This window comes from Sus scrofa, chromosome X, assembly GCF_000003025.6.
Source record: "Sus scrofa isolate TJ Tabasco breed Duroc chromosome X, Sscrofa11.1, whole genome shotgun sequence".
In the NCBI taxonomy this organism is placed as follows: Eukaryota; Metazoa; Chordata; class Mammalia; order Artiodactyla; family Suidae; genus Sus; species Sus scrofa.
In genome coordinates this window covers 108,530,830-108,551,527 of record NC_010461.5, presented here as the reverse complement: position 1 = coordinate 108,551,527, position 20,698 = coordinate 108,530,830, and the positions used below count along the sequence as shown (strand labels likewise).

At 39.5% G+C, this 20,698-nt stretch overlaps 1 protein-coding gene across 13 annotated transcripts in view; it reads left to right on the top strand.

Moving 5' to 3' along the window:
• MBNL3 (muscleblind like splicing regulator 3) overlaps nt 1–20,698 on the top strand; it is a 124,673-nt gene that overhangs the window by 61,369 nt on the left and 42,606 nt on the right. The gene's annotated exons all lie outside the window — the stretch shown is intronic.

Genomic DNA, 20,698 nt, shown 5'->3' with positions numbered 1-20,698 from the left:
AAGACTAACAATAATTTGGGGAAAAAATTGTAACAAATATGACAGACTTAAAGCTCTTTAACATACAAAGAGCTTCATAACTTAATACAAACACTTTAGGTATGTTCCTAGAAAAATAGGCAAAAGATATAAAGAGCAAAGCAAGACAGTCTGATGTGGCCAGTGTATCTGTGGGGACATTTTGATGAGCCCTGTTGACACAGCTGCTCTAATGCAGCAGCTGTTTCCTCCTGTTTCCCTGTCCCAGTGTGCAACACACTCTCCCGGCCTCCTTCTCTCCCTCACCTCCAGTCCAGAGGACTTTCACGTCCCACTTTCGTCCTTTCTGCACGGCTTACACTTTCTTTTACAAAAGTGTTACTTCTAATTGGAAAGAAAGAAAGAAAAAACTCTTTAGACAAAGATCGCCTCTAAGGGAAACCAAAATCATGAAAGAAATGTTCTGATAGTAAATATATTTGCGTCTTGGAATCTTGAAAGAAAAGTTAAGAATTTAGTTGATGGGGTTCCTGTCATGGCTCAGCAGAAACAAATCTGACTAGCATCCATGAGGACACAGGTTCGATCCCTGGCCTCACTCAGTGGGCTAAGGATCCAGCGTTGCCACATGAGCTGTGGTGTAGGTTCCAGACACGGCTCAGATCCTGTGTTGCTGTGGCTGTGGTGTAGGCCAACAGCTGCAGCTCTGATTCGAACTCTAGCCTGGGAACCTCCATATGCCATGGGTGCAGCCCTAAAAAGACCAAAAAAAAAAGAATTTAGTCGAGCATTTTTCCTCTACGGTCTGGAGCTGAGGCTAAAGAACCTTGTGTTCCAAATACCTTTCTCTGTGTGGGGGAGGGGCAGGTAAAGAGGAAGTCAACATTCAGGTTAATGACATATTGTCACATGTGAAGAAAAAATGAAGCCAGGGAAAGGACACAGAGAATGGCAGGGGCCGCTGATTGAGCTTAAATGGTCAGGGAGGCTTCTCTAATGAGGTGATATTTAAGGAGAGGCGTGAAGCAGGTGAGAGCGTCAGCTGTAAGGGTCTCTGAGAACATTCCAGGCAAAGACAGCAGCAACACCAAAGGCCCCTAAGCAGGAAGAAGCCTGGTGTGTTTGAGTAACATCGAGATCACCAGGGTGGCTGGAGCAGAGGGGTGGAGGGGGAAAGCAGTTGGAGATGAGGGCGGAAAGGTAGCAGGGCTCGGGAGATCAGGTAGGGGTGTGTATGTTAGGACGAAGACTCAGAGCTTCTGTCTTGTGAGTCCTTCTGGCAAATCACCAAACAAGCTTTTCCATGCTTTTTTCATGCATAGTTTATTTGATGATTTTAAAAAGTTTTAATTATTTTGCTTTTTATGAGAGGGCTGTTTGTCTCTTTCTCTTGTTTCTATATCTTAAAAAATAATTAAGATAAAATTTTCGAATGAGTAAATATTTTAATAATTCAAAAAATTAAAAAACCCCAGTGATCATCAATTGGTGAATAAACAAAATGTGATTGATACATAATAAGGGAATATTTCTCAGCTATAAAAAGGAACAAAGGACTAATATATACTACAATATAGATTAACCTTAAAAACACTATGCTAAGTGAAAAAAGCCAGTTTAGAAAGACTGCATATTGTATGATTCCATTTATATAAAATATCCAAAACCAGCAAATCCATAGAGACAGAAAGTGGACTAGTGTTTGCCAGAGGCTTTGGGGGTAGAGGAGAGTGGGTGAGGGGGCAGTGGGCAGTGACTGCTGATGGGTATGGCGTTTCTTTTTGAGGCATTGAAAATGTTTGGATAAGCAATGAGATCCTGCTGTAGAGCACTGGGAACTATATCTAGTCACTTATGATGGAGCATGATGGAGGATAATGTGGGAAAAAAAGTGTGCATATATATGTATGTGTGTGTGTGTGTGACTGGGTCCCTTTGCTGTACAGTAGAAAAGTGACAGAACACTGTAAACAAACTATAATGGAAAAAATAAAAATCATTTTAAAAAAAGAAAATAGGGAGTTCTTGTTGTGGCTCAGCGGGAACGAATCTGACTAGCATCTATGAGGATTCAGGTTTGATCCCTGGCCTTGCTCAGTGGGTTAAGGATCCAGTGTTGCCGTGAGCAGTGGTGTCGGTCACTAGTTTCTGTCTTTAGCATGCAAAAAATGCAAAGAGAAAACCTTTTCTCTCTGTGACTTTATATCACTCATCTTTTATATGCGGATCTGGCGTTGCCATGGCTGTGGCGTAGGCCAGCAGCTACAGCTCCCGATTCGACCCTAGTCTGGGAACCTCCATATGCTGTGGGTGCAGCCCTAAAAAGACAAGAAAAATGGGAATTAGATAGTGGTGACAACTTTGTGAGGATGAAAACACTGACATGTATACTTTATGATCTATGAATAATATCTCTATAGAAAACTAGAAAAATGTATAAGAATATGCAGTGAAGTTTCCCTCTCATCTCTTTTCTCCAGTTAGCCAGTTGACCTCCCAAGTAATACATTTAAGTTTTCTCTCCCATAAGTATTTTATGTATAGACAAGTAAATATGTACATACTTGATCTCCCGTTTTTGTAGCTACAAATTGTGGCAAACGTTCTCCTTCCTTTTCCTGTTGCTGAAAATATGAAAAGTAAATGGATGGAGCAAGATTTACCATTCTGATATTAATCGAAAGAAACCTGGAGGTGCTATATTTATATTAAAGATAAACAGAACTATACAAAAATACCCGACTCTTGTTAGTAAATCCCTTATTCACAGGCATATGTAAGTACTTTATGTGGATGCTTGGGTTGAACAAATAAGTGAATAGAGAATAGAGATAAAGATAACCGTGTTTCTTACCATTAGAGAAAAGAATTAAAAATAAGGCAAAGGGGAATGCTAGAATGAATCCTGTCATCTGGATTAGAGTGGAGGCATTGGTATGGATTCATCTTTATTTTACTGTGTATACGGATAGACAGGTACAAAAGTAGCATAGATGTGTGTGTACACGGGTTATTATGCTTGCTTATATTCCCTAGCTCTGTCTTAGCAGAGCCTAGAAACAATGGCACTCCAATAGTAATAAGCACACCTTGCACCCAGATCTTGGTTTCTAATACCATCCTCTAGTAAAGGAGTAATGGCTGATGCTGGACTGAGGCAGGAAAAATACGAGCCTGTGATATCTTGTGCTGCCAGAAAGTAAGGAAGTACTTGGAAAAGGATGGGGCATGCCAAGAGAACACAGGAGCCACCCTGAAAGAGCTCCCAATGGCCAAAGTGTCAAGGTCATGAAAGTTGAGGAAATACTGAGGAACTGTCACACATTGGAGGAAACTAAATAAACATGACAAGTAAATGCCATGTGGGATCCTGGATTGGATGCTGGCACAGAGAAAAGACATTGGGGGGAAATTGGTGAAATCAAATAAGGTCTCTAGTTTACTTAGTAGTGTTGTTACTTAGGAGTTAACTTCTTGATTTTGATAACTATGCTATGTATGGTATGTAAGTTGACATTACAGGAATCTGCGTTAAGGGTATCAAGGGTGTCTCTGTACTATTTTTGCAATTTTTCTGTAGGTCTAAAATTTTTTCAAACTTAAATGTTTCAAAAAGAACTTTCTTTGTTGTGCACCTACATCTCCTGTCTTTTGATGCTCAGAAATACAGTGGAAGAGTATTGTTTCTTTTCTTTTTTTTTTTTTTGTCTTTTTAGGGCTGCACCCACGGTACATGGAGGTTCCCAGGATAGGGGTCGAATCAGAGCTACAGCTGCCAGCCTACACCACAGCCACAGCAACGCCAGATCTGAGTCGTGTCTGCCTGCACCCAACACCACAGCTCACGGCAACGCCGGATCCTTAACCCACTGAGTGAGGCCAGGGATTGAACCTGCAACCTCATGGTTCCTAGTCGGATTCGTTTCCACTGCACCATGATGGGAACTCCTCGGGTTTTTTTTTGTTGTTGTTTTTTTTTGTTTTGTTTTGTTTTCTTTTTTTAAACTTTGGGTGTAGTAATAAGAAAACTCTGAAATCCATGCAATGGGTGATCCTGGGACTGACCTCAACCAGCTAACTGAGTCAGTTAATATAAATAGTTAAGAAGACATTCATATTTATAACAGCATTTCACGAACCGTGCCGATCAAAAATTTTGAATGTAGAACATTCAGTTCAAATTGTTACCCTTTCCAGATGAGGAAACTGGAGATCCAGTGAGGGAGTCATTGGCCCAAGTTAGCATAAGCAGGTATCAAAAGATCCTAAGGCCTCCAGTATTCTTCCAATCATTTCAGTCCTTTTTCTTGTGGAGGCAAAGGAGATGGAGAAAACATCAGTTGGGCTTATTGTGTTTCATTTTTTTTTCCTTTGCCACATTCATTTGATTCTAAGAAAAGAGACATACTGCTCAAAAATACGGAACATTTCACGAATTTTCGTGGCATCCTTGGACGGAGCCATGCTAATCCTCTCTGTATCTTTCCAGTATTAGAATATGTGCTGTCAAAGCTAGCACTGGCCTGTTATTTTACTAAAGCAAAAGCATCCAGCCCTTATCATGATCAGGCTGTCCCACGTGACACTGAGATGCACTGCCTTTAAAATTTTGTCATTCTCCTTCACTTTTCTTACTTCGAAAGGGTGGAAAGCCAACTTTCCTAATCTCTCCTTCATTTGTTTCATGCTGTTGTGTTTAGATTAAGACTTTCAAGTTTCATCTTTAGCTTTTTGACCATCATCTGGGCTACTGATTTTGAAAAGGAGGAGAAGAGGCAGGGTGTTGTTATTTTTCGACCAAGTTATCTACCTTAGTGATACTAAGCTGTATTTAATGACTCAGAGTCAAAACACAGAGCTGTCTCTCTTCCCTCGACCATCCTTCTTTTCCCACCCTGCACTGCTGAGTTAGCCAGAATTGGGGATTGTGACTGGCTGTGGATCATGTGTATCTTCACTGCATGAAACTCTGTGATGTCTGATTCTGTTGCATATATACTCACTAGTACAATTCCCTGGCCAGCTCGGGAGGTGCCTGTCACAGATCAGCTGAAAAGATTGCAGTAGCAGTTCAGCCTCATTATGGGCCAAATAGTAAAATAACTTGGAATCTGATCCAACTAATGTAAAATGTTGTTTAATGGAACCATAGCTCTAGATCATCTCCCTCTCCCCCTTGCAGCCAAGGTTGCAGTTGGCCACCTGGAGAGAAAGGACTTGTGATACGGCCAGGGATGTACTCTTTAACCACAGTGTGATACCTTTGACATTGACCCTTTGTCATAGGAACCCTGTTAGTACGAGAGATCTGAAAATCTGAGACTGGATGGGACGTTGTCTCCGTGAGGATGTGGGTTCGATCCCTGGCCTTGCTCAGTGGGTTAAGGATCTGGCATTGCCACAAGCTGTAGTGTAGGTCGCAGACACAGCTCCGATTTGACCCCTGGCCCAGGAACTTCCATGTGCTGCGGGTGTAGCCATAAAAAGAAAAAAAAGTCATGATTGAAAATCTGAGAACTGTCTACTATATGTTAGCTCTTTTTGTGTGAAAGAAACTCTTCCCTCTTAGGGATATATATATATATGCCTGATCTTACTTGATAATTTAATAATTCTCTCATGTCACATGGCTGTGTGAAGCCATTGCAAATATTGCCTTCTTCTCTATTTCAAGTTTTTGTGAAATGTGGATGCAGGGTATTTCTGTGCATATGGAAATAGCAATTAGTTCTTCTAGGAACATGATTTTATTCAGAGAGCATCATTTACTCACGGCTTTTTTTCCCCTTATAGATTAGTTTTCTGCTTGTAACGTTCCCAAGGTTGCCTTGTTTTCCTCTATCTCGGCCTGTGCTTGATTGTTGACCTATAAGTTATATATTCCAGAAAAATTTTAGCTGCTTGTTCTTTCCTCATTATCTCTAAATAATCTTTTCATTTTTTTCCCTATATTTCCTCCACTGTGTAATCAGTCTTTGGTTTCTTAAATTTATGAGTTTTTGGGTTTTTTTTGTGGCTGCTGCTGTCTAATTCAGATTTGCAGTTATATTTAGGTTTTTGATGTTCTTATTTCTGTGCCTTTGATTCTCACCACAGGGTCAAGTTTTACCGCAGAGGCAGTTACAAGTTTGGTGCTTATTCATATCTTTTTTGATACTGTTTTCTTAAAAGTCAGTAAACAGTTCCTTTTGTTCTATAACCTTTTATTTGGTAAATAATCTCCACTATTTGGTCTTAACCATGCTGTCTAGACCTAGAGTAAATTATTTTTTCAATATTATTCATGATGAGTTTGTATAACATTGCTTAGTGTTGAGTTCTTTAGTAGCCTAGCAGTTAAGGATCTGACATTGTCACTGCTGTGGCTCAGGTTCAATCCCTGGCCCAGGAACTTCCGAATGCCATGGGTATGGCAAAAAAAAAAAAAAAAAAAAAAAAAAAAAAAAAAAAATGCTTAGTGCATGTCTAATCTGTTACTTAGTGAAGTAGATATGGCAATAGGATCCATCCGTTTTTGCAGCTGTTCCTCAGTCATGGGCAAGTCAGTGTATGCTTTAAATAGCATTTTTGTTCTGTTGTAAGTAGACATATTTTTTTGTTGGCAAAACTCAAATTTGGTAGAAAAGAGATTAGCCTTTTGCTCCTACCCATGATCTTGTTGGGAGTCAGTGGATAGTGAAGGAAGTTCCCACTCTGAAAACCATCCAGCAGCTTGAAAATGCAGGGTCCACAGTGATATAATTTTGCTAAATATGACCGATTCCCTAAACTAAGACATAGCCTATGTGTCAGCCATGATTTGTCAGCTAACTACATAGTTTTAAGGTTTTAGTTTCTGTCTTTAGCATGCAAAAAAATGCAAACAGAAAACCTTTTCTCTCTGTGACTTTATATCACTCATCTTTTATATGCGCCTAGGTCCATTGAGTAGGCAGCATTGTAGTATCAGTCATCTTTTATTCCATTCCAAATACATTTCAGAGACCGTATTTTTAAGATGACATTGTTTTAATATCACATTGTCAGAGTTCCCTGGTGGCCCAGCAGATTAAGGATCTGGCATTGTCACTGCTGTGGCGCAGGTTTGAGGCCAGGCCTGGGAACATCCGCATGCTGCAGGTGCAGCCGATAAATAAATAAATAAATAAAACATTTGCTAAATATCTATCCCAGAAGTTGTTTTCCTGTTGTTAATGTTTGTACTTGTCACATGCTCTATTAAATAAAATTAAATTTTTTTGCAGCTTTCATAAAAAAACATGATCTCTAGACGTTTTTTTCTTTGCAATTTCTTAGCAATTTCGCTTTTCCTATTAACCGGGAAATCATCCTTTATGGATAGAAATTCCATCTTAACTGCCAAATAATTGGGAAAAAAATTTAGGTTTGTCTGTTTTCATTCCCTAGTAGAGGAAGGATTTTTTTTCCAGCTTTATTGAGGTATAATTGACATAATATTGTGTAAGTTTAAGGTGTACCACATGATGATTTGATACAAGTATATATTGTGAAATAATTACCGCAATATAAATAGACATCTCTCCAAAGAGGACATATGGATGGCCGGTAGACATATGAAAAGATGCTCAACGTCACTAATGAGTAGAAAAATACAAATCAAAACTGCTGTGAGTTACCACCTCACACTGGTCAGAATGGCCATCTTTAAAAAGCCTACAGGAGTTTCCGTCTTGGCTCAGTGGAAATGAGTCTGAGTAGTATCCATGAGGATGCAGATTTGATCCTTGGCCTTGCTCAGTGGGTTAAGGATTGGATGTTCCTGTGGCTTTGGTGTAGGCCAGCAGCTACAGCTCTGGTTTGACCCCTAGCCTGGGAACCTCCATATGTTAAGGGTGCAGCCCTAAAAAAGACAAAAAAAAAAAAAAAAGCCTACAAATAACAAATGTTGTAGAGGGTTTGGAGAAAAGGGAACCCTCCTACGCTGTCGGTTGGAATGTGAATTGGTGCAACGACTTAGGGAAAACAATATGGAGGTTCCTCAGAAAACTGAAACTAGAATTGCCACATGATCCGGCAGTCCTACTCCTGGGAATACATCCTCACAAAAAAGGCACATGTACACCGATATTCATAGCAGCACTACTCACAACAGCCAAGACATGGAAACAACCTAAATATCCATCAACAGATGAATGGATACAGATTATGTGGTACATATATACAGTGGATTACTACTCAGCCATAAAAAGAGTAAAATAATGCCACCTGCAGCAACTTGGGTGCAACTAGAGATTATCGTACAAAGTAAAGTAAGTCAGAGAAAGACAAATACCATATGATATCACTTATATGTGGAATCTAAAATATGGCACAAATGAACCTATCCTCAGAACACAGGCAGACTCACAGACACAGAGAACAGACTTGTGGTTGCCAAGAAGGAAGGGGAAGGAGTGGGGTGGATGGGGAGTTTGGGGGGTAATAGATGCAAAGTATTCTATTTAGAATGGATAAACAATGAGGTCCTACTGTACAGCACAGGGAACTCTATCCAATCACTTGTGATAGAACATGATGGAAGGTAGTATGAGAAAAAGAATATGTGTGTGTATGACTGAGTCACTTTTGCTGTACAGCAGAAATTGGCACAACATTGCAAATCAACCATACTTAAATTTTTTTCAGTACCAAAATAAGGTTGGTTAACACCGCCATCACCTCACATAATTATTCTTTTTGAGGTGAGACAGTTTAAGACTCTTAGCAACTTTCAAGTATATAATACAGTTTTGTTCAGTGTGGTGATGGTGTGTATATTAGATTCCCAGAACATACTCATACCCTTTGGCCAGACCTCCCCATTCCTCTCCCCCGCCCCCCGTCCCTGGTACCCTCCATTCCATTGTGTTTCTTTGAATTAGGCTTTTTTAGGTTCCTCATATCAATGGAATTATACAGTATTTGTCTTTCTGTGTCTGGCCCTCAAGGTACATGCATTTTGCCACAAAGGGGGGATTTCCTTCTTTATCATGGCCGAATAATATTCCATCATATATTTTGGAATATCATCTTATTTTTCAGAGAAGCCCTAGAAGTAGTCTTGATGAATGTCTCCTTCTTGGGTGAAGCACGGATGTAAGCATGAAAATGTTTGATGTGAAGCATAGTATCAGCAAGTGGCATAAAAATAGGAAATATTGCCGTGTAGTAACAGCTCTAACAAGGGCTCCTTGTGTGGCCTCGAGCAAGTCATAGGAATCCTGCTACCTCTGTTTCCCTTCATGAGAGTAAGCAGCCGCACTCAATTTGTAGGACTATTGTTTGCGTTTCACTATAAGGATTTTATAAATGTCAGGGGTCATTTAATGCTGCAAGTCCTATTAAATCCATTAAGAGTTCTCTATACATTCAATTCTCCAAAGAAATGATTCATTCAACAAACATTTATAGAAACCTATTACTTATTAGGCACGGGGCTCAGTACTGCACAGAAAACAAAGTGATGGAAGGTATGGCCCCTGCCTGACCTCTTAGTATAAAGTTGCTTGTGTTACGTGCCATAAGCCAGGTACAAACTAACCAGTAATGAGTCCCAGGCAGGGAGGCAGAGGCTGGGGTTACATTCAGCTGGGGTGGTTAAAGATGTAGTCATGGGAGAGGTACCATTTGAGATATTCTTGGGACAAGGAGGATTAGGAAGCTATTCCAGGCAGAAAGAATAACCCAAGCAAAGACAGAAAGGAAAAACTGTAGCATATTTTTGGGGAGTTGGGTGTTGAGTCAGCCTGGCTGAAGTACAGAGCTTATTTTGGTAGAGGAGTAGCTGTTTTGGTAGAGAAGTAGCCTTAGGTGAGGAGGAATCTGACAATTTTATTTTATTATTATTATTTTTTGTCTTTTTGTCTTTATAGGGCTGCACCCATGGCATATGGAGGTTCCCAGGCTAGGGGTCAAATCAGAGCTGTTGCTGCCGGCCTACACCACACCTCACGGCAACGCCGGATCCCTAACCCACAGAGCAAGGCCAGGGATTGAACCCGCAACCTTGTGGTTCCTAGTCAGATTCGTTTCCCCTGTGCCACGACGAACTCCGGAATCTGACAATTTTAAAGCAGAGAAACAGCACCATCAGCCCATGCAAGATGCATGAATAGAGCCAAAGAGCCTGGCTACAGGGGAGACCTCTTAGAAAGCTGCTGGAGTGTTGAAGGTACGAAATTATAAGAGTTTGAATTACGCAGTAGCAGTGGGAAGCAAAAGCCAGTGATGGAGTTGAAATGCTACTCAAGGCAACATGGTCAACAAAGAGGGGGCTAAACTTCTACTTCTGCCTACTGCTGTCGTGTTCACCTTAATATCCAATTTCACTGGTTTTGAAACGAAGATCTGTCATGCTTCTTTTTTGGTTTCACATTATATGCTGTCCTGTTTATCACCTTATTTGTGAGCCGAGCATATATAATACATATTAAGAGCTTGGAAAGTGTTCATTGTATGAAACATGAGCTTGCTGAATCACTTTGAGAGAGGGCGAACCAACATGGGCTCACCTGCAAGATGCCCAGTCATCTCTCCACCTGCAGCTGTACTTCTACCCCAGAGTTCAGTGTTTACCTAAATATGAGTGAAAATTCTATACACCTATGTGCTGACTTTCCTCACTCAGCCGCATTTTAAGCTGGATTTGATGGCCTACAAATTGCTGATTTTTGTGATTTTTAACTCTGTCCCTTAGCTTTATAGAAATGTTCTTTGGCCAGACGCCTTGGATGCTCTCCACATGTAGTATTTTTGAGTTTTTTTTTTTTAAATTATATAAATGCACCCAGGGAGTTTTTAAAAATCACTGAGAGGTTCCCGTCATGGCTCAGTGGTTAACGAACCCAAACCCGACTAGTATCCATGAGGATGCGAGTTTGATCCCTGGCCTCGCTCAGTGGGTTAAGGATCCAGCGTTGCTGGGAGCTGTGGTGTAGGTTACAAACACGACTTGGATCCCATGTGGCTGTGGCCGTGGCATAGGCCAGCGACTACAGCTCCGATTGGACCCCTAGCCTGGGAACCTCCCCGTGCCTCGGGTGTGGCTCTAAAAAGACAAAAATTTAAAAAAAAATTTTAATTGCTGAGTGACCTCTGTTAAATATTATTTTTAAATAATTGGTGTGATTATCCAGTAATATTCAAGCATCACTTTTTTGCCTTAAAATGTTTGAAATCGAATTTTACAGCAGATGGTTAGCTGGCAGATAAAGGTATTCTTAAGCATGATTTAGTGCTAATAAGGTCGTTCGGAGTCAAGTACAAGATCATAATTGGCAGAAAATGGCTTTTGTGTAAAAGTTGACTGCCTAATCCAATACAAATATATATTTAAAGTTTAATCAATAGTGATTGCTCTGAATGTAAAGTGATATTTAAAAAGTCCACAGAGTTTGCGCATAGAGACAAAGACAAATTCTTATGGAGAGAGCCTATGCATTAGTATTTTAAGATAAACTTAGCTAGAGCTCTTGATAACTAGCACTTAGTCCAAGCAATGTGCTTTTTTAAAGAAATGGGAAAGTAATTTCAAGGTGGATTTTTTTCAGAAAGGCTCTCTAGGCTTATGAGCTGTATCTCTGTATTTGTGCAGTCAGCTCAATCTCTTATACCTTCTCCATCTTCATTTCCATTTCCCAGAGTAAATTCTGTGTTTCAGAACAGATAATCCTGAGGCCTTGGGTGCAATCCTTAGTAATCAAAGTATGATACAGGTTTGGGCAACTGACCCAGTTTTCAAAAACAAGAAAAGTACCTGGAACATTTTAGAAAAATGTTTCAACAGAGAAGAAAACTTAAAATAGTTTTAAGTATTCAGCAGCATTCAGCTAATGTCATCAATAATTTATAGTAATGTGCATAATTGGGACTTGCATATTTTATTTTATTTTGGCCATGCCTGCAGCATGTGGAAGTTCCCGGGCTAGGGATTAAAACCGCACCACCACAGCAGCAACCTGAGCCACTGCAGTGGCAACACCAGATCCTTAACCTGCTGTACCACCAGGGAACTCTGCAACTTACATATTTTAATAGACAACTGACAGCCAGGACAAAACCAAGACTCACTCTTCCAAATTCTCAAGGCCTCACTCTGTTGACACATGACCTCTTCATCCTTGAAATATTAGTGATATAACATTTAATCATATTTCACTATTCCTCCCCCGAATCTCCTATTCGCCCACTAGAGAAACATATAAGAAAAAAGATATTGCCTCCAAGTCGGAGATCGTAGAGAAAAAAGAGAAATTTGGAGATCCCTATTGCTTTTCCTTCTGAAATACTTCAGCTCCAATAATAACGCACTTGAAACAAAACCAGAATGAAAGCGTAATGACTAAAATCACATACTAATGAAAGGGGAGGGTGATAAAGTGAAACTCCCCCAGAGAGAGAATTATCTGTGCCATTTTTTTTATCACATTTTCCATTATAAACGTCTTGGCTTTCCTTGAAGCAAAAATGGAGGAGCTGTGATTAGTTGTGGCTCAGGGATGTCCTATTCTCCCCATCAAACCTGCTCCTCCTTTAAACCCCTAGTTTGGTCACCTTTGATCTCTAGCCCATAATGTCAAGTGCAACAGCCCCTCGTGCCTCTGCAGTTGCCAGAGAGACAGGTATGTAAGCTCCTCGTGGGCAGGTTCCCTGTCCTTTTCTTTGTGTCTTCTGCAGTCTTTTTACAGAGAGGCGCTCATGAACCATTGTACTTCCTTTCATTGATCAATGAGAACAATGCAGTTTAGTACAATCCAGTTAGTTTTCCTCTTTATGGTGGTTGCCAGAAAGCTCAGAGCTAACATTTAGGGCCCAGATGAAGCAGTTAACCTTATCTAGGTTTTTGAAGGTTTTGATGTAATTATCACCACTTTCCTCATTATATCACTCTTACTCTTTAGGCCCGTGATAATGGTTCTTGGAAGTATGTCTTTCCTGTAAGTTATTTCTAGCCTTTTTGGAAGAGTGTAGTTGTATAACTAGTGAGAGAGCAAGGGAGGGGGCGTTTTCTTTTTATTTGGATCTTTGGTTGGTGTTTTCTTTTGTCTTTTTGACTGTGCCTGCGGCATGGGGGAGTTCCTGAGCCAGGGAACCGAACCTGTGTCACAGCAGTGAACCAAGCCACTGCAGTGACAATGCCAGATCCTTAAGCTGCTGAGCCACAAGAGAAGTCTGGCTATTTCAGAATTTCTCATTTGCAGCTTATGAAACTATTTGAGTGTTTTTCATTTAGATGTGTTCATGTAATGCAGGCATTACAGTAGTGCAAACTGGGGGCCTCAGATTTAAATAGGCTGCCAGGGATACTCAGAAGTCCGGTGAGTACTACCGAGACTACTCTTAATCAGGAAGGAAAAAGTAGCAAAGACCTGGGACTCCTTGGGAAGGTGTTTATTTTCTTCACAACGGAAAGGGGAGCGTGTTGCATGCGATGTTCTGTTTCCTTCCTGCATCTCCACAGGGTACAGCTGATGAACTTTGTATGTGGTGCTTGCTTTGAGGTTTGCGAGTCTGTCAATACTGCAGCTTTTGATTATCCATGTTGAAATTCTGTGGTCAACATTGGGCTCTTTGCTTGTTTGATGTGAAAAGTATTTCTCTCCTTTGAGCTTGTCTCTTTTTCCAGATAGCTTTTTGAGGGGGTGAGGAAAAGCAACGCTTTCAAATAAATGTGGTTTCTGCAGTGAGTAAAAGGTATTAACTTATTGGAGAGCAGAGGAGAATTTCCTAGAAAATCCTCTATCTGCTTAAATCTGGGTACATAGCAAACATTCAGAGTTTTAGAAACACTCTGGGGAGATTTGTAGAGCAAATGCAGGCAACGCATAATACAGATCACTTACACACTTACCTTTATAACTAATAGAAAATGAATGTGTTTCCTAGAAGTAGTAGAAGAGAATTCTGAGAGGCCCAATTCTTCTTTTGCATGACCTGGACTGGCTCTCTTTTGTGTGACTGCTAGCATCTCACTGAGGTCAGAGATGTGGAATTAAGATATCAAAATCCCTTGGATGTGACCTTTTAGAAACTGAATTATCAGTGACATAAAAAAATGCTTAGTAAATAGCTAAAGTGTTGGCTAAGATAATGTTCCCACAGCGCTGGCAAAGTGTTGTGGGCTGACTAGCAGCACCGCTTCAGAAATGTAAATTCAGTGGGTTAAGGATCCGGCATTGCCATGAGCTGTGGTGTAGGTCATAGACGCGGCTCGGATCCCGCGTTGCTGTGGCTGTGGCGTAGGCCGGCAGCTACAGCTCCGATGAGACCCCTAGCCTGGGAACCTCCATATGCTGCGGGGGCGGCCCTAGAAATGGCAAAAAGACAAAACAAAAACAAAAACACAAAAAACAACAAAAAAAAAAACCCCAGAAATGTAAATTCTTGGGCCTCACCCAGAACTGCTGAATCCGAAACTTTGAAGGTGGAGCTGACAGTCTTGTTTTAAGAAGCCCTCCTGGTGATTCTGATGAACACTGAAGTTTAAGGACCATGGGTTTAGAGAAAACCCTGACAGTCCAAGAGAGTGTCAACTCAAGATGTTCTTCCGTTTCAGAATTCTCGGTCCCCTGTGTTAGTCGCTCAATGCTTTTTCCTTTTTTCCACCCCCCCCCCCCATAAATGGCCTCATTCTTGGCTTATTGCTTATATTCAGATCTGGTGGAAAGAAAGTGACATCTGTTCTGGAAAACTTATATATCTTCGAGAAACTTACTCTATTTCTTTCCCCAAGGAACACCACAATGCTTATTAACCGAGATAAGGCTTTGAGACATTCTGCACGAAGGAGCAGTTTACTTCTGCTAAACTCAACATTTCTCACAGTGTTTTCACCGCAGAACCCTATTTTTATGGAGCACATAGAAACTTCTCTTGGAACATCTTCCCGCAGGTAGTTGGGCAAGAATAACATCGGTGTCTAAATGTATGAAACCAAAAAGAAAAAGATTTCAATTTTTTGTCTTTCATAACCCTTTATTAGTGATGTTTTTTATATCCCGAAAGCTCTATTGAAGGTGTTGCTAGCTGCCACAAGTGGATTTGCAAAATTTTATATGCAGCAAGTGTGGGGACAAAAAAGGCTCACATATGTATGTGATATATAATTGTATAAAATATATATTACGTCTTTACAATAGAAATATGTATTCAACATAATATTCAGTATAATAATAATATTCGATATATAAATATATATTCAAATTTGTTTCACATTTATACAAGTCAATCTGGGCTTCTAAGAGGTTGCCTACTGAGATGAAAAATAAGAAAAGTGAAGAATTAGCTCAAATATTTAGAAACAATTTTATAATGAAATTCAGTTTTATTTTTTTCTAACTTATAGAGACAATATTCAAAATCCCCTAAATTAATTACTTTATTCGTATTTTAAGCACCATTAACATCTTCTTTTATAGCCTATGACTTGTTTTGCTTTATCCTCCTAACTTACCTGGAAAAAATGACTTGCCTGATTTCTTTTTATCATTTTAATATATGCTGTAAATAAAATATAACAGCGGTTTGGGCAAAGTCATAATATAAAAAGTACCAACTGCAAAACGTGACACTCCAAACTTTTTCATATAATAGAAATTACTTTGAATGTTTTATTCGTTGTGATTCTAAAGTGAATTTTCATTTTGTGAGATTTTAAAGTAAAAAGCCTGTGATGTGTCTCTTGACTAGAAAAACTGGTCTTCTGAGTAGGCACTGGCTTATTGCCAGTTGTAAAGGGAGCAATAATTCCTTTCTCTTTTCAGTTATTTGTAAGGATAAGATTAAAGCCTGTATCTGCTTCTTTATCCTCTGCTCCTTCACCTCCTCGAACCACTGAGCTGTGGAAGCAACAACTGTCTAACAATATCCAGTTCTAAGAAGAGAAGTTGTCCTTGGTTTTTTAACATTGTATATAAATTTGCTCCCTAGGCACTGTGAAAAATTTTATTACAAAATCAAGGATTCCTCATGTATTATCCTTTGTGGGGAGGTAAAATGGTAAAACATAGTTTATAACCTGTCGAATTTTTTATACTTAATTCAAAGCAGCCATCTTAGTTCTATTGTAAAGAAAATAATAAGGAAAAGTAAATATTTTTACTGATTTTACTTTCAAAGCATACTAAATTTCACTTTTCCCCTTTATTCTTTCAAAGTACTTACGAAGTATATATAGGGGCAGGAATTATTCCTATAAAAACTGCTTAACAGAACTGGAAAATAATTTAGCCCTGATCTGAATCCAGCACACCTAAATCCCAGTTTAGCTTTCTTTCTAATAAAATACTGCATTCACATTAAAAATAAACATTTATTCCTGCTTTGTCTAGGAATAAATGCATGAGAATCAGAGCATGAACTGCCTGTGACCTGATTCCAAACAGTTGATTCATTTCAATATTGTATTTATTTATCATTATTATTTGCTCTATCATATTGTCTCTAAAAGTATAGGTACACTTATGGATTCTACATGTTCCATTGCCCAGTCACTTATTATAAGATCTAAATTCCTGACTAAATCGTCGGCAAACATCTGAAGCATTTTGTCTTTTATCTTTTTTTTTTTTTTTTTTTTTTTTTGTCTTTTTGCCTTTTCTAGGGCCGCTCCCGCGGCATATGGAGGTTCCCAGGCTAGGGGTCGAATAGGAGCTGTAGCCGCCGGCCTATACTGCAGCCACAGCAACACGGGGTCCAAGCCACATCTTCGACCTACACCACAGCTCATGGCCACGCCGGATCCTTAACCCACAGAGCGAGGCCAGGGATCGAACCCGCAACCTCGTGGTTCCTAGTCGGATTCATTAACCACTGAGCCACAACGGGAACTCCTAAAGCATTTTGTCTTTTAAAACCTGTGGAAAATACATACTTATAAGTGAATCACTTTGTTGCACAGCAGAAATTGACACAACATTGTAAATCAAGTATAATAAAAAGTTTTTTTTAAATAAAATAAAACCTGTGGAAAATACATATGTGTAACTGGATCACTTTGCTGTATAGCAGAAATTAACGCGACACTGTAAATCAACACTGTTTCCATTTTAAAAAGCTGTGGGAAAACCTAAATGATAAGTTAGATTGAAGAGAAGTGATTATTGTCTTGTTTACCTCTTGCATCCACGTATTATTTTGCATTTGAAGTCTTTAGTATTATTTTGTGAATGATTTTTACTTAACCAAAAATAAATGGACAATAGAGAAAATAAATAAACATAACTCTGGCTCACAGGCAGAGGCAAAGGACCTAGAAAGTCAAGCCCTAGTTCCCAGGCCCTCAGATCATCATCCCCTGTTGCACCGTCTCAAAGTTTATACATTCTGTGGTCATTTAAGTCAAGTCCCCACTAAAACTGAGCCTTTGGTGACAGAGTCTTTTGTGAGGCGCTGTGCGTGGTGCGTGTGCATTCTGATTCACATGTGTTCTTTGCGGAATGCAGTGCTTCAGAAGAACACTGTGTACTTCTTTGTGATAAGGTCGATCTTTTGTCAGCGTTTGGGATTTTCTCTGCTTTGTCATAGTGTCGAAGCTACAGCACCCATACATTTGTGGTCTGAGTAAACCTGCTTCTAAATGACACTGCCATTGTTTTGATTTTCTTGTAGGATTCTTCTTTTAGAGAGACCATAATAAGTCACCAAAGGCACACGAGCAGCTCTTTCACTGAGCCCCGATTCCGTCTGTTCTCTGTGTCCATGGGATTTTACAGGCCTGTTCTGTTTGTGCTTGAGCTCTCATAACCCAACTCCTGATTACGTGACACTGCTTCTCCCAAACTGGCAAAATTCTATTGTGCAAACACTTGCTAAAAAGCTGTACTAAGAGATGAGCTGTTTGTACTAATTGTTCTGCTTTGGTTAGGATGAAAGACTTAAAGCACATAAAGCACTTTGAAGAGTGCCCCATATATGGTAAATACACAGTCAAGTTGTTCAGGTGGGTGTGGTGTGAAAAAACATCGAACATTCAGTTACCTTGTCGTATTTGTTTTCAAGTCACCCAAGATCCCCTGGTACTTAACAAAACAGCCTTTTCCCACCATCCATAGATTTATCTATTAAAGAGTTGCTGGACATACCTAACCGCCAGTTGGTATGCAATCTTTGTTTTAATCTTAGTGGGAAAATAGTGGCCCAAACATTAGAAATAGTTGAACTAGCTCATTTCTCAGTCTAGCACGTCGAGGTGTGGTCCTGGTTAGGGATGTTAGCGGCAGCCTCAGAGTACCTGGGTTCAAATCCCAGCTCTGCCATGTTAGTTCTGTTTGCTTGTGCGTGTTTCGTCCCCTCTCTGTGCCTCAGTTCCTCAGTCCAGCACTGACTTCCAAGGCTTCCTGTGAAGATTAAATAATACAGTGCATATGAAGCACTTGGCATAGTGTCTGGCACATGGTAAATATAACAGAAGGTCAGCTCTTGGGATTCAGGCAGACCCGGTGTGAAAGGAAATGCGGACCAGATCTCAGTGTTCAGTAAGTCCCTCAAATGAGTCATGTCATCATGACCAAGTTCATGATATTCCTGGACAATGTAATTTTACAAGGGCCTCCACCTGGTCTCTAAATAAATGCGTGTCAGTGGTCGTCGTGTTCCGAGTCACATGAACTAAGCCTGTATGTAATTATTCTCTAGCACACTCATAAATGGTCAGAATTAGTTCACATCTGAAGGGTCCTTTGACCTTCTCTACTGGAGTCTAGTGGATAAAGTCGATGTCAAGCATGAAACAAAGTCAAACGAGTTCCATGTTCCAGTTATCTTTAGTGGAAAAATGAGTGTGAAATATTGGGACACTGATGTTTTACACAGCCTAGTTTATTTTGCTGTGTTGCTGGATCAGCTCTTTTTCTAGAATGGAATTGGATTTACCTTGTATAAGAGACACGTCAACTGGACTCTTTTTTTTTCTTCAGAAAGGTTTTCTGGAAGATTCAAATTTTATTCTGATTTTCAGGGAAGGCACAATGAAGCTGGAGATTTCTTTTCTTTCTCCCTCCCCAGAAGAAGGATTTCCCTAATTAAAAGACACTGATTAGAACCTAGAAACTTTGTTGTGTTTCATGTAGAGGGTTTATGTTTTTAAGGAACATTGCATCGTTACAAGCGCACTCTTCGCCCAATAACTCTTGTTCTGGCTGCTTAAACTGACTTGTGGCTTTTAAAGCTAATTAACTTTCGCTGTCCTTTGCTTTACTTTTTTCCCTGTTTTAGATTTGGAGATAGACATTCTTTGGCAGAGGTCATATTTCAACTTCTTTTCTGTAAGGATGGGAGACATTTATGGTTGAGGGATTGATTTATTTGAAAACATAAAACTTCCACTTATCGTTTGATCTTCTTTAAACAGCCCCATTTCTAGTTACCCTGTTCGTGGATGGCCTTGTTTAGTTCTTTAAATACCAGGAACAGTTTCATCATCATCAAATATTAACTGCTCACTGAAAGCAGAAGGTGAGCTTAACAAGGTTGCAGTATTTACTAAGTTAGTTATTGAGAGAAAGTCATTTTCAAACATATATTTTTTTAAATGTAATTTCAGTAATTTCATCTAGAATTTTGCCAATTCCGTTCACATCTCTGAAACACATTCTGGATGAAACTTAATACGTTTGGTAAATAAATATTCAAGCCAAGCAGAACAGGTCTTTTTTTTTTAAAAAAAAAAAAAGAGCGACAAAGAATTTATATCAATAAATGGCTTGTTTTTATGTCTGGCAGGGCAAAAACCAACAGCAACCTGGCCTAATTTTCAGATGCTTTTTGAAAGAATCACTGGGCTTAAAGTGCCAGTTTATTTAAATACGCAGTACATTTGGAGTTTGGAGTTTTTGTTTTTCTGATACTCTAAAATGCTTGCAGTTTTAATATCAAGTTCACACAGAGGGTTCAATAAGACCTTTGGTGATACAAATATATCATCATTAACAAAATTGAGACTTAGTTCCTGCCGCAAAGTATTTTAATGGCAGTCCATGTCACCAAGTAAAGCTTTCTGCTGGAAAATTGCGTGTTTGGTATTAGTGTGATAGTGGGATAGGAGCGTGAGGAAAATGCTTACGTTAAAGTGGATACAGTTGGCTCTGTTTGGTGTTTGAACCGTGATTTCACACTTACGCATTTAGCAAGACCCTGTAAACAGCCCTTTGGTATCATGCTTTTAAATTCCTTTATCTGAAAGGAAACCTATGTTTAGCAAAAGGAAAAAAAAAAGGACTGATTTTCATCTTTGTGCCTCTAATTTCAAAAATGCAGAGGTAAATCAATAACTATATCTGCCCTTTATATAACCTCTGGGTGGAGGGGTACATGGCTGGCTATAGCTATAGATGTAATTATTTCATTGATTCTCAGCAGCATACTGAGCTCTGCAAAGATAAATTAACTCTGAACAATAATCAGCGCTGTTCTCACCCTATACTCCCTCCCCTTAAAAGTTTGCAAGAAATTTGTCTAAATTTAATTCTCCTTTGAAATTTTTCTTTTTACTTGGAGACAGGAAATTTAATTTTGCCAAGTGGAAACCGCAAGGTTTAAGTTTAGTACAAAACTAAGACCCTTAGGAATTGGAAGGGATTGCCAAATACCTTCTTACTTCCCAACTTTTAGTGCCGTTAAAACTCACTTGAGACGCTTAAGTCATGGAAAACCTAAGGTAACTGGCATGGTTTCAAGGGATGGAAGTCTCGGCGGGCGTAGGAAAGCCAGTTAGAGAAAGTTT